This window comes from Podarcis tiliguerta (genome assembly GCF_965153285.1).
Source record: "Podarcis tiliguerta genome assembly, chromosome: 7".
NCBI lineage: Eukaryota > Metazoa > Chordata > Lepidosauria > Squamata > Lacertidae > Podarcis > Podarcis tiliguerta.
The window spans coordinates 76,922,661-76,936,521 of NC_139540.1; the positions used below are offsets into that span (position 1 = coordinate 76,922,661).

Consider the following 13,861-nt stretch of genomic DNA (forward strand, 5'->3'; position numbering starts at 1 on the left):
GTGTGGGTCAGAGAGATGTCAATCTGACCCAGCCATCTTCTGATGCGCCCCTAGTGGCCCCTCGCCCTCCTTATTCTCTCAGAAGATTTAAGGTGGCTAACAGATCAGTAATAAAAAGAGAGAAACCAAGCAACATATCCGGAAAAAGAAAAAAACAAACCACCACACAGCAATGCTACCACATCAATGGGAATAGTGCTGGACCCATAAGCATCACAGAGTAGTATCATCTGCCTAAATAACCAGTAAAACTTATTTATTTGTCCCTGGTCATAGCCACTGTAACGCCACGCACCACACCGGCCACACCACACTGGCTCTCGACGGGCACAGAAGAAAAGAATACTTTCTTTAAAAAAAGAAAGTGCACTATCAGTGATACTCCAACAGTAATGGCCATTTTTTAAACTTTCTAGTCCCTGTCTCATGCACCACAGCAATTGCTTTGTAACCAACCACTGAAGTGATTTTCAAGTCACATGAATATATAATGGTGGAAGTTACCACATGACAGTGTGGCTACATATTTCTCTTTTATTTGAGGAACATAGATCCCTTCCAAGAATCAAGTCTCAAAATTACCACAACAGTGGGTTGCTTGGTTGTTGTTGTTTTTTAGAAGTACATGCACGCACATTGCCCATCCTGTTCTGGAATCATCTGGATTCGTTCAGTCTCCTCCACCCCAAATATTTATTTCACTTTAGCTCACAGGCTCTCAAATGGCTTCCTGATTTAAGCCCTCCTCTGTGCAGGGGTTGAAAGAGTCATAAATCACGGTGGATTCGGTGAGGGTTGACGCGCTCACAAAATCCAATCAGAAGCAGGCAATATCCTCTGCCTTCTCAACCTGAGAAGGTGTTTTCTTTTTTTTTTAAAAAAAAGCTACCTTAGCTCTAATAGAAAGACGGCCCATGAAAGCAGCTTATCATTTCTGAGACATCCAGAGCTTCCAGGCTAACCAAGTAATACTTTTCTGTGACAACCCAAGTGCATTGTACTAACAATCCAAAACATACTTCTGCTGCAATCAATTTTCACCAGAAATTTTGGAAATCTTAGTCTTTCGACCACAGGCTGAGGATTTGTTACACTCCATTTTAGGAAAAAATGGACTTTTGCTTCAGTGATTTGCCATTTATTACTTTATATGCTGCCATATTATCTAGTTTGGCCTGGGGGGGGGGCAGGGTTGGGGGATATTCTCTCTCTCCCTGTAAGACTGCAGTGCTATTCACCCAGCTATAGTTAAAGGTCTGTCAGTTTTCCCATTATATGCCTCCATTATCAAGGCTTTATAACTCAACCCTCAAATGTCAATCCTATCTGATAGGTTCCAAAAAAGCATTTGACCTCATGAAGGATTACGTGATGGCGAGTGATCCATTAAATTCTTTGTAAGCCGGAAGCCAGGTTCAAGTCCTTCTTAAGGGATTTATTTAAAAGTAAAATATTAATATTTATGAGTACAGTATTCAGTTCTATCGCTAAAGCAGTTTAATGTAACAACAGTATTTTGGGGATACAAGAATCATCTGATGTTACAAGGTCTTTTTTTGTTGTCTGACCACTTCTGAGCCAACACGTATCTCACAGCCAGGCCAAGTCCTAGCATTGCATTTTACACATAGGAAAAGACAGGTAATTTACATAGCCAGCTAAATTCAGTTTAGCTACCACCATTTAACTCCATATGAAACCACAGGAAGCAGTATCTGAGACAATTGTTCCGCAACATACCCAAGACAAATTATTTGCTATCTTTTTTTCCCATCAGTGATTATGCAGGAATTTTTACCACAATGGGATTAGCAACTAATATAATTATGCAGATAAATTACCTTTATTTACATAATTTGCTATTAAATTTTCTGACAAATCTGTTGGCTGGGATGAGGGTGGAGGGATAGAATTTAATGGGGTGTTGTTCCATTATGATTTGTAAGTCCCCTGGGGCAGAGGCCTATCATACCTTGGTGGTTGTCATTGTTTGCAAACCACCATGCAAATAATTGAGGGGGGGTTACAATTGTATGCAGGGGCTGTGTAAGCATCCAGGAAATATTTGTCTGCAAATATTTTCATCAAATAGGGGGAAAGGCAGATAAGATAGTGAGAATTCTTCTGCCTTGATAAGCGACAAAATAATGACGCTGAATCTAAAATGGCATCTTCAAACTATTTGTAAAGCAGGTTATGTAGCTATTGCCTTTGGTGTTAGCCCACTGAAGAGGCCTACGTAATCGTATATAAAGAGGGCATGCTCTGCCTGAATATACCAACAGCCAATTTTGATTCTCTCTTAAGATAGTTGGTTGAAGGTCATTACTGTTTTCTCCTAATTTTTAACTTCCACAGCATTGTAATAAGGTCACAGATTCAAAAGAGGAGAAGCGCTGCTGTGCATTATTAATGATCCCTGCAGAGGTAAGTACAATGAAAGAAACGATTTGCTGAAATTCTGTGTATTTTCAAAGATAAAGGAGGTTAAGAGATATACTCAAGCCACTCTCTTACATGAAAGGAAACATCAGTTAACTTCCATCTTACCATAAAGGAGTTGTTTCTTGCAGGTTTCGAGTCTCTAAAGAATTTGTGCTGAAAATAAAAATGGTTTTGCCAGTGCTTGGGAACCTGTGGCCCATAAGCCTAATTAGCCTCCCCAGGGCCTGCAAGGCCATTTTAAGTTAATCACACCCACCTGCCCAATGATGCCAGGCCCAGGACTGTTAAAGGGACCTTTGGTTTCTGATTTAACCACTGCAGCATAAAACCGAAGACAAGCCCTCTTCAAAAGGCAAAGGCAGCAAAGGCCTCTCTGCTCTGCACTCGTAGACCAGAGATAGGCCTTCTGCCAACTCAACAGGAAAAAGGTATTATTTCAGCTCACCCCACTGTTGGGGTAGGTAGAAATGCTGCCTTTTAAGAAGGAGGCATGGGCTTTCTCAGTTGGTTAGAGCATGGCGCCGATAACACCAAGGTTGCAGGTTTGACACCTGCATTTTCCTGTATTGCAGGGGGTTGGACTAGATGATCCCCAGGATCCCTTCCAGCTCTGCAGCTCTATGATCCTCTCATTCTCTGATCTTAGTTCTGTGATGCTTAGTGCAAAGATCAGAGATAAAACATCCCTCTGACTCCTCTTTATTTAGGACAAGGTTTCCCAAACTTGGGTCTCCAACTGTCTTTGGACTACAATTCCCATCATCCCTGACTACATAGGGATGCTAGATAGAGATGGTGGAAGTTGTAGTCCAAAAACTGCTGGAGACCCAAGTTTGGGAAACCCTGCTTTAGAGGATTTTTTTTTTTATGTTTGGTGTGTGTGAGAGAGTGTGTCTGTTGTAAAGTAAAGGTAAAGGGACCCCTGACCATTAGGTCCAGTCATGACCGACTCTGGGGTTGCGGCGCTCATCTTGCTTTATTGGCCGAGGGAGCCAGCGTACAGCTTCCAGGTCATGTGGCCAGCATGACTAAGCCGCTTCTGGCAAACCAGAGCAGCACACGGAAACGCCGTTTAACTTCCCACTGGAGCGGTACCTATTTATCTACTTGCACTTTGATGTGCTTTCGAACTGCTAGGTTGGCAAAAGCAGGGACCGAGCAACAGGAGCTCACCCCGTTGCGGGGATTCGAACCGCCGACCTTCTGATTGGCAAGTCCTATGCTCTGTGGTTTAACCCACAGCGCCACCCATGTCCCTGTGTCTGTTGTGTAAATATGTACAGTGGTACCTCGCAAGACGAAAAGAATCCGTTCCGTGAGTCTCTTCGTCTAGCGGTTTTTTCGTCTTGCGAAGCAAGCCCATTAGCGGATTAGCGCTATTAGCGGTTTAGCGGCTATTAGCGGCTAGTAAAGGTTTAAAGGATTAGCGGATTAGCTGCTAAAAGGCTATTAGCAGTTTAGTGCCTTCGAAAAAGGGGGTGGGGAGTGGAAAAAAAACCCCAGGAATCGCAAGACATTTTCGTCTTGCGAAGCAAGCCCATAGAGAAATTCGTCCTGCGAAGCACCTCCAAAACGGGAAACCCTTTCGTCTAGCGGGTTTTCCGTCTTGCGAGGCATTCGTCTTGCGGGGCACCACTGTATTTTCATGCATGCAGGAAGAGATTGCTGTGTGGCTGGTGGCTGGTGCTGGGATAGCTAAGGCTGAGTACACAGCATACACTGAAAGCACATGCGCCCTGCCCAAGCCACAGTTTCCAAAATCCTTAACCAAATACAGTCCCTATGATTCTATGGGGAAGTCCTTCAAATGTATGGTGCGTGTAAGCAGCCTCAGGCAAAGTTTGAGCTAGGTACTTCCTGGCTCCTACACTAACTATTCTGGGGACTAAATTGTTGGGAAATAACCGGTGAATACCAATTAATCCTGAAGTCCCACATGTGTGAGGAACTACAAAGAAAAAAACAAATGGCTGACTGCCTGAACTAAAGAAAAACTGTGTGGGCCTTGACTCACGTCTTTAGCCAAAACAGCCTCCAGTAAAGTTTAAAACACAGGCCTAGGCAGTATTTGCAATGTGGGGGAAATATAGGTTGTTAGATCTTTAGATGTCCCAGAATTAAGTGCTTACAATGTGCTCCTCTCTCTGAAAGACCACAAACTTCACAAAATTTGAATGCTCTACTTACAGTAATCACAGGTCTCACTCAGGCAGCAGAAACAACACAGGCAAAAGCCACTTCAGAACAAAATACAAAAAGGATATTCAAATACAGAATCTGGGGTAGCGAGCTCCAGCCTTGTGCGTGTGATTAGTTACCGGTACATGGTTCAAACAAAAGAGGGAAAGAGAGAGGAACAGGAAGCAGGCAATACTAATCTGGTGGGCCAAAGAGCAATGAGCAATTCAGAAGACAGGTATACAAGGTCTTTTGGACACCCAAGATTGTCTCCCCATGTTTAGCTAAACCCCTGATCATCTTACAACTATCCAGACCAAGCTGGGCCATTTCCATTGGGTGTGGGGGCACTTAATGTGTAGTGAATCTGGCTATTGCAATAAAACACTGTATTTTGCTTTCCAGCATTGCAATTAAATAACCCATCTGCTTATTTGGATCTAACGCGTGGAGTGTTGACATTCGTGTGGACATCTGTTTGAGAATCCTGGTGGGCACAGAGTGGTAGTTCCAGCTGTGTAAAGATGGTAATGGCACAAAGGTTATCCTTTCCCCTTGAGACACAGAGCTGCAGCATAACTAGGACATAAGGCATGACAGATTGCTGGAGAAGGAAATTTAATGTAGCCGAGTTGGAAATTGACATCATTAAGCAGTCTTTCAACATGGCAATCAACATATTTGCTGTTTAAAAGAGGAGAACATTTTCACCACTGCTTAGCTGTGTGGGGTCATTACTCTTTTAATCTCCGAAAATATTCCAGTAAGGAATATATTTATTTCGTGTCTGCCGGATGATAAAAGACACATTACATCCATCCCATACATTCAGAGCGCTATGATACCCCTCTAAACAGTCCCGACTGAATTCTGGGAGTTGTAGTTCGTTAAGGGTGCCGAGAGTTGATCAGAGACACCTATTCTGTTCTGCTCTGGAGCCAACTGACAATTCCCAGGTAAGATCCTCCCCCTATTGTGTGGGCAGGGTTGTCCCTCCCCCTACCTGGCCTGATCACCTTGGCAACACCTCCCCAGGCAGGATTGGGCAACTGGCTGAGGTAGGCGGAGACCTCCAGGCATCCCACCTGGGGAAGGCGAAGCCGAGCCTGTGCTAATGGTGCCGCATAGGGTCCAGGGGGCTGCGCGCGACCACGCAAAGGGCGTCCCCCATTTAATGTGGGGAGCGGTCATTCCCAAAGTGGTTTAACTATCAATTGCTCTTCACAGGGAAGTCTGTAAATTGTAGCTCTGTGACTCTAACTCTGTAGCTCAGACTGCAAATTTTGGAGGGTCTTTAGGCAAGTCCCCTCCCCTAGTCCCCACTCCCTTGTTGAATCTACCTCTTCACTGGCATGATCACCATTTGATTCTCATTCTCTTCTCAGCATTGCTACCATCAGTATCTCCACTGCCTTTTCCTCAACCACTGTTGACTGGTCCAGACCAAGAGGTGGTCGTGCTGGAATCCTGGAAGCCAAGATACAAGACTGGGGCGTGTACTCTTTGGTGAGAGAACCCCAGCACAGATTTAACATCACAAAACATGCAGCAAAGCAAAGCATGGAAATAAAGGCTTGTAAAACCTTTAAAATGTGCCCTTCGTCTAAGTCCCAAAATATCCCCAAGCTATCCCATTTCCCTAGCATAGAGACAGACCACACTTTGTCTAAGTCGAAAAATGGTCTACTTACAAAACTCTTCAAAGGTCAGCAGCCATGAAAGATGCACAGACAGTGAAAACGTTGCTTAGTTATAAAATGTAAAAGTTTCTAAACTACTGGTATAGAGAAAAACTCTAGTTTCAGACTCCATTTTCCTTCTCTTACAGAGCTCCTTACCTACTGAAATCCCCATGGATAGTGAGAGATAGAAACGCCTTGGTGACCCACTTCCTCTCAAGGTGGGAAGTGATGACATATGCTAAGCCTGGCAGGACAGCTTAGTCTATGGTTTTAACCCCTTCATGCACTAATTGGATTCAAAAATGCTAGAGTTATATGAGGCTGGAACCCTACAGAGGTCGAGTAAGCAAGTAGTTGCAACAGTGAAGAAGCAGCAGAGATCTACAGAACTCTTGGCAGTGAGCCCCCTGATAGTGTAGATCAGGGATGTCCAACAGGTCATTTGGGATCGACTGGTCGATCCCCGCAAGGTTGCAGTCGATTGCTGTCAATCACAGGCTCATTTCCCTTTGCTTTTGCCTAAGAGCACCCGGCCTTGCCCCGTCTCCCCTGCCTGGATTTTCTCCTGATCTCTGTAACAGAAGACGGAGCTTTTGCTGTGATGCAAAATGCTTCCACAGCGCTGTTTTGGTGGAAGCCAAATGCTTCCACAGCCCTTCCCCCTTAAAAGTTCCCCCCAAAGTAGAACCCCAACAAAATGGGCATAAAACGAGGCATTTCCCCCCCCTAAATGAAAGCTCAACAACTTTGACCTGAACCCCTAAAAAGGGTGGTAGATCACTGCCGGATTTTAATTCTGAAAGCACATTGCAGTCCCTCGGGAGTTGGCCACTCGTGGTGTAGATCCTCAGCAGTTTCCCAAATATGCAGACCCTAAGCATAATACAGTGGTGCCCCGCAAGACGAATGCCTCACAAGACGGAAAACCTGCTAGACGAAAGGGTTTTCCGTTTTGGAGGTGCTTCGCAAAACAAATTTGCTATGGGCTTGCTTCGCAAGACGAAAATGTCTTGCGATTCCTGGGGGGTTTTTTTCGCTCCTCGCCCCCTTTTTCTAAGGCACTAAGCTGCTAATAGCCTTTTAGCAGCTAATCCGCTAATCCCTTAAGACTTTAATAGCCGCTAATAGCCGCTAAACTGCTAATAGCGCTAATCCGCTAATCCGCTAATGGGCTTGCTTCGCAAGACGAAAAAACCGCTAGACGAAGAGACTCACGGAACGGATTCTTTTCGTCTTGCGAGGCACCACTGTAGTAAGAGTACTTAGCAATGGGAACCAAAGGTGATAAGCCAATGGCGTATGTAGAAAAAATATTTTTTTACTTGTTTAATCAACTCACTTCTGAAACACAACAAGCCAAAGTATATAGCAGGAAAAACCTAAAACAGTACTGCAGTTCCTTCATAATCAGGCAGAACATGTAGCTGAACTGCAGTCCTTGCCAGAGGACACAGCAATTAATATTTTCAATCGTCTGATGAACTACTACACAGCATCAACTTGAGTAGTATAAATGGCAGCAGGACACAAAATAGATGGCCGTTCAGTGGCCAGAATAACAAGCCTGGGCTGGCTATCAGTGATGAATTAGGATCCTTAAGTTAAAACATTTAGTGTTTGAGGTTGTAGTGCTGCCTCTTCGGCTATGCCTGAACCTTCCATTCCTGTTGCGGGGAGAAATCCAAAAAAGTTACTCAACTATCTAGACACCTACATATGAACCAGCTGGATGGAATGCTGCGTTACAGAACAAGAGAGTGTGCTCACATGTAGGAACACAACTGGCCACTCAAGGGACCTGCTCTTTCAGAGCCTGCCGCAGAATCACATGACCAAGCTCTAGGATAGTTTGCAGTAACTATTAAAACACAATAAAGCAGTAAGGGCCTCTCCAAGCTAGTGATTTATTGCAGGTGCATTGTGCAACATGCTCTTGAGCCAGGAAGAGTATATTAGTGGTGGATTTATCCTGCTTTTATTGGCTGTTCTGTGATTCTTCCCCAAGGCGGCCACATCATTGCTGGCCTGTAGTGCAATAAAAATGAGGCAAATGTAAATCAGAATGTATACGGCAATAAAAAAAGTTAGAAGGTTTCAGCAGGAAGTTACAGGATATGCACTGATTTAAAAATGAAGCCGTGTGACTGCCCCAGAACTTTTGCGGGAACCGGCAGTATTGAAATCAGGATTGTGTATAACTGCCCTGACAGCATTGTGAGCCCGAATCATTATAAATGTGCAACTAAATGGGAATCTGGAGAGCCCCTAAAATACAGCCCACAATCACAGCAAAGACAATCAGGGCAGGGAAAATCAGCCTGGGAAAATGAAACAGCCTTTCTCTGTGCCTAAAGCCAGCTCTATCTCTCTTTTAAATCAGAACCAGTGAAGGCAGTGAATGTCCTGTGTGAGTGCCTGGAGGTGGTTGGAGGGTGGATGAAGGCTAACAGATTGAGGTTGAATCCTAACAAGACAGAAGTACTGTTTTGGGGGGACAGGGGGCGGGCAGGTGTGGGGGACTCCCTGATCCTGAATGGGGTAACTGTGCCCCTGAAGGACCAGGTGCGCAGCCTGGGAGTCATTTTGGACTCACAACTGTCCATGGAGGCGCAGGTCAATTCTGTGTCCAGGGTTTATCAGCTCCATCTGGTACGCAGGCTGAGACCCTACCTGCCCGTAGGTTGTCTTGCCAGAGTGGTGCATGCTCTAGTTATCTCCCACTTGGACTACTGCAATGCGCTCTACATGGTGCTACTTTTGAAGGTGACCCGGAAACTGCAATTAATCCAGAATGGGGCAGCTAGACTGGTGACTAGGAGTGGCTGCCAGGATCACATAACACCAGTCCTGAGAGATCTGCATTGGCTCCCAGTATGTTTCTGAGCACAATTCAAAGTGTTGGTCCTGACCTTTAAAGCCCTAAATGGCCTCGGTCTGTATACCTGTAGGTCTCCACCCCCATCGTTCAGCCCAGACACTAAGGTCCAGCGCCGAGGGCCTTCTAGCAGTTCCCTCATTGCGAGAAGTGAGGTTACAGGGAACCAGACAGAGGGCTTTCTCGGTAGTGGCGCCCGCCCTGTGGAATGCCCTCCCATCAGATGTCAAGGAAATAAGCAGCTATCCTATTTTTAAAAGACATCTGAAGGCAGCCCTGTTGAGGGAAGTTTTTAATATTTAATGCTGTATTGTTTTTAACCCTCGATTGGGAGCCGCCCAGAGTATACTTAGACCCACAAAAAAGGCCCTTTTGGTGGTTGCAACCTAGGTGTGGAACACACTCAGTCTCTTGATTGCCTTTCAGAAAGTCAGATTGTCTGTAGGTACAGTATATGGTGCTGAAGTGTTTGTGGCTGTTAACAATTTGTTTCTTGAACGGTTAGCTGCTTCAAACACCTATTCTGATAGGACAGTGGGATCGGAATGCCTTTTAATACATAAGTAGATGATCAATTAATTTCAGCACTAAGGGATACAGATCACGGTATTAGGTGGAGACAGCACAAGCTGCTAACCAGATAAGCTCTAGCAACTCTCTTGGACGGTGCAAACATACCCTTTTCAATATTCCAGGCAAGCAGACTGAAGGCGCACAGTAATTCAAAGGCAGTGTTATCCCTCAGGGGAAGCATCATCTCAGAAAACAGAGGGGCTTCAAATACTTTTGTATAATTTCCGGGGGGGGGGCGTTATACTATCATTTGTCACCCCACCCCACCCCCAGGTGTGTCAGGTCTGAGGTCCTTCACTTTGTTGTGTGGGCACTAAAATAATGATACCCTGATAACAGGCTTCTTGTATAATTCTTTGCAGCCGCACACCATGGGCATATTTTATTTATTTATTTGTTTAGCTGCACACGGAGCCATTGCCTGGGGTGTGTTGGGGAGATGGCAGATTCCTCTCTCCCTCATTCTCTCCCTTTCTCTGTGACAGCTTTGTTCACTAAATTAAACAGCCTGGCTGAGAGGGGAAGGGGGAAAAGATACGTATTTCAAACAAAATGTTTCCAAGACACTGCACTCAGAGGCCCTATCACTGATAAATGAATGATAGATCTGCCCGTGGAGCGCCTAATGGGAAATATATTCCTAATGCGAAGAACTCCATTTCAGAAACACACTAGCTAGAAGCTAGTCACCTGCCAGGCTGACAAAACAAAAGTCAATAGCATGTACTGGATTCCCAGGGAAGCAATTTCCCCATCTTCTTCGCTTTTCCCATTTCCTATTTATTCCTTTTGTCCCCACGCCAGTCAGGAGCTCGTCCTACTCTCGAGTAGGACCCTGGCAGAGACACATGCCCGACTGGCATGTTCCCTCCCTCCTGGTCAATCGTTCAGGAGCTTCAAAAGCTTTCTTCTGCCCAAACGTCACAGCGACAGATGCCAACAGACATTGGCACACTTAGGGATCCGCAGTCTTCGCAGTTTGCGTAAGAGAACTCAGCATTTTGGCTAATCTGCTTTATTTACATATAAACATACACGGAGCACTGCAACATGGCTCTCTCTCTCTAGCATCAGACAGCAGAGAGAAAGAACAAAGGACAATAGTCCCACAGTAACACAAACATCCTGTCTCCGTCACTTCCCACTCTGTGGAGTCAAAACATACACCGTCATGTGATAGACAACAATCCCATGACTGCAATCACGGAGCAGGAATTCTAAACCCACTTCTGTCTAGTTGCACAGGAGGCTCTCCCCAGTGGAGAAACCAGGACCGGCAAACATCTCCCTGTCAAGGGCACAAGGGATGGGTGTGGTGCCAATACAACTACTGCCAAGGATGCTGACTATTAGGCAGAATAAGGTGCCCAGTGCAGAGAGGCAGAAGGGTGTTGCTTGCTAGAGTGGCTGGCCAGCCCTCAGGTGCTGTGAAGAGTGTTGTCCCTGTTCTGTTTTGAGTGACTGCTTCAGCAGAACAGAGGCAAGGCATGGCTTGAGTGGAGAGCCCTGTCCATAGCTCAGACAGCAGACTCCACAAGAGCAGAGCTCAGGAGTTGATTCAGGGACAGCCATCCTTTTACCGAGTCTTAAACGGCACCTCCAGCATCACTTACTTGACTTTTCCATGTGCAGCCACACTTTAGCCTGAGGAGCTGGGCTTCTAGTTGGCAACTGAAGTCTCAGCTTCCACAGATAAGTTTCCTTCAGCACTGATTATACAGTACAGTAATACCTCTGCGAACATCCGCCTTGTCTAGCATCGATTCCAGCAAACGTCCACAGCAAACCCAGAAGTACCGGAATGAGTTACTTCTGGGTTTGCCGCTCGCGCATGTGCCTTTCCGGCTAGCGGCCAGGGCTCTGGAACGGACCCAGGCCGCAAATCAAAGTACGACTGTAATGTGCAACTACCGTATTTTTCTGTCTATAAAATGCCCCAACATATAAGACTCCGATTTAAGAAAATGGGGGGAGGTGTATAAGACGCCCACAAATTTTTGACATTATTTTTTAGGGGGGAAACCTAGTCTTATATACAGAAAAATACGGTACATACAAAGCTGGTAGTAGGAGAAAAGGGAGGAAAGAACAGTAATTTTCAAATCAGTGGGTGAATCCATCAAGCGCAAGCAAGGGCTACAGTTGCTAGGCAACCAGAGAGGGGAAGTTTTGGACATTTTGTGTGTGTTTGTCTTGCTCCCCCTCCCGCCGCCCAATAATTGCCACAAAAATAAGGCCCAAGGTCAGTCCCCCATGCTCCCGAATTTTGTTTGTTTGTTTGAACTTATACATGTTAAATGAACAGACAGATTTACCCCAGGGAAGAAGTTCAGTTCAGTTCACATTTAAAGGCAAATCTACCTAAACCACACTTCCTGAAACACTATGTGAACTGGAACACGGTTGTCCTTCAAAATTGGCATTTCTCCCCATTTTGCAATAAAGTCCTCCAGTCACATGATGTGTACAATGCACACATTAGGTACAAATTTGCATTAAAAGGCATATATACATGATAACACAATATTATAATGTAAATATTATAATATAATTATAATGCACAATATTAGTGAATACGGCTTGCAGAATTGTTTCTTTTGCATGGAAATGGTGTATATGTGGATAAATTTAACCTAGAATTTTGAGGCTTCATTCGCCCCCCCCCCCCCAATAAGGACTTTTTAAAAAGAAGAATTCATGAGCTAATGTATGGAGACTGGAAACAGGAGAAACTGGAAGAAACCAAATGTGACAGATTTGACCATCCATAGTACTCAGGTCAGCAAAAAAATATCCCAGACACTGCCACTTTGCTTTACCAGTTCAGACACACTTTCGGCTTTAGCCAGAACACTTTTATTTCAAGAACTGGCTCCTCGAACCAAAATCCCACTCAGTCCATGGTCTCTTTCGCAGCACAGGTGAGGCAAGACCCAACTATTGGGTCCCCAGCTCTGCCCGCTGTCCCTGGACACAAACGTTTCTATTTTGAAGGCCTTCCGTGTCATGGGAAGGTAACTGCAAATGAACAGAATTTTCTTTTAGTAACTTAGTGTGAACATTACATTGGAGCCGCCATATGCACCAGAACTGAATACATCGATATTATTCCATGTCATTATAGCCAAGAAAACTAAACCAACGGTAGTAATGAGAGTGTGGGGAAGGCTTCTTGTGATGTTTAAAGAGACACTTCCACCCTAATTTAAAGAGGTTTTAACATTCCATGGCAAGTGCCATCTAGTGGCTTTTGTCCTATTAACAATCAAATTTACACCAATTATGGGAAGGCACATTTGAAGTTACGATGAAGAGCTATGAAGGTCCCCTTGGAAACAAATCTAAGCTACAATCCTATACCTGTTTACCTTGGAATACAGAAAAAGATTTTTTGAAAAAATCCCAAAGCCTCGGGGTCACAATTTCGGCAAAAATCTGACGTTCTCCAATTGACTCAAAAATTGTGCCAAACGGTTGCAAATGCTCCCCCGAAAGGTTTGGCGGTCGAAACAGAAGGCTTTTTCTCACAGGACAAGAAATCACACCTCGACAACTTAACTGGCAGAAAAAGATTTTTTGAGAAAATCCCTAAGCCCCAGGGTCACAATTTCATAAAAAATCTGACTTTCATCAATTCATTCAAAAATGGTGCCAAACAGTTGCAAATCCTCCCCTGAAAGGTTTGGTGGTCGAAACAGAAGGCTTTTTATCACAGGAAAAGAAATCAGCCCTTGACAACTTAACCGGCAGAAAAAGATTTTTTGAAAAAATCCCTAAGCCCCGGGGTCACAATTTCAGCAAAAACCTGATTTTCGGCAATTCACTCAAAAATGGTGCCAAAAGGTTTCAAATACTCCCCTGAAAGGTTTGGTGGTCGAAACAGAAGGCTTTTTATCACAGGAAAAGAAATCAGCCCTCGACAACTTAACCGGCAGAAAAAGATTTTTTGAAAAAATCCCTAAGCCCCGGGGTCACAATTTCATCAAAAATCTGAAGTTCTCCAATTGACTCAAAAATGGTGCCAAACGGTTGAAAATGCTCCCCTGAAAAGTTTGGTGGTCGAAACAGAAGGCTTTTTATCACAGGAATAGAAATCGGCCCTCGACAA

General features: G+C 44.7%; 1 long non-coding RNA gene across 3 annotated transcripts; it reads left to right on the plus strand.

Annotated features, from left to right (window-relative positions):
* Positions 1–640: 640 nt before the first annotated feature.
* Positions 641–8,930, plus strand: LOC310681668. Of its 3 annotated transcripts, none has more exons than XR_014513480.1 (7): positions 641–788; positions 1,334–1,445; positions 2,359–2,427; positions 5,029–5,150; positions 6,009–6,129; positions 6,452–7,195; positions 7,563–8,930. It is a non-coding gene; the product is annotated as an uncharacterized lncRNA (long non-coding RNA). The 3 variants fall into 3 exon arrangements; XR_014513481.1 differs by lacking the exon at positions 641–788 and adding an exon at positions 809–965; XR_014513482.1 differs by lacking the exons at positions 641–788; positions 6,452–7,195; positions 7,563–8,930 and adding an exon at positions 809–965 and having other exon boundaries at positions 6,009–6,214.
* Positions 8,931–13,861: the final 4,931 nt, after the last annotated feature.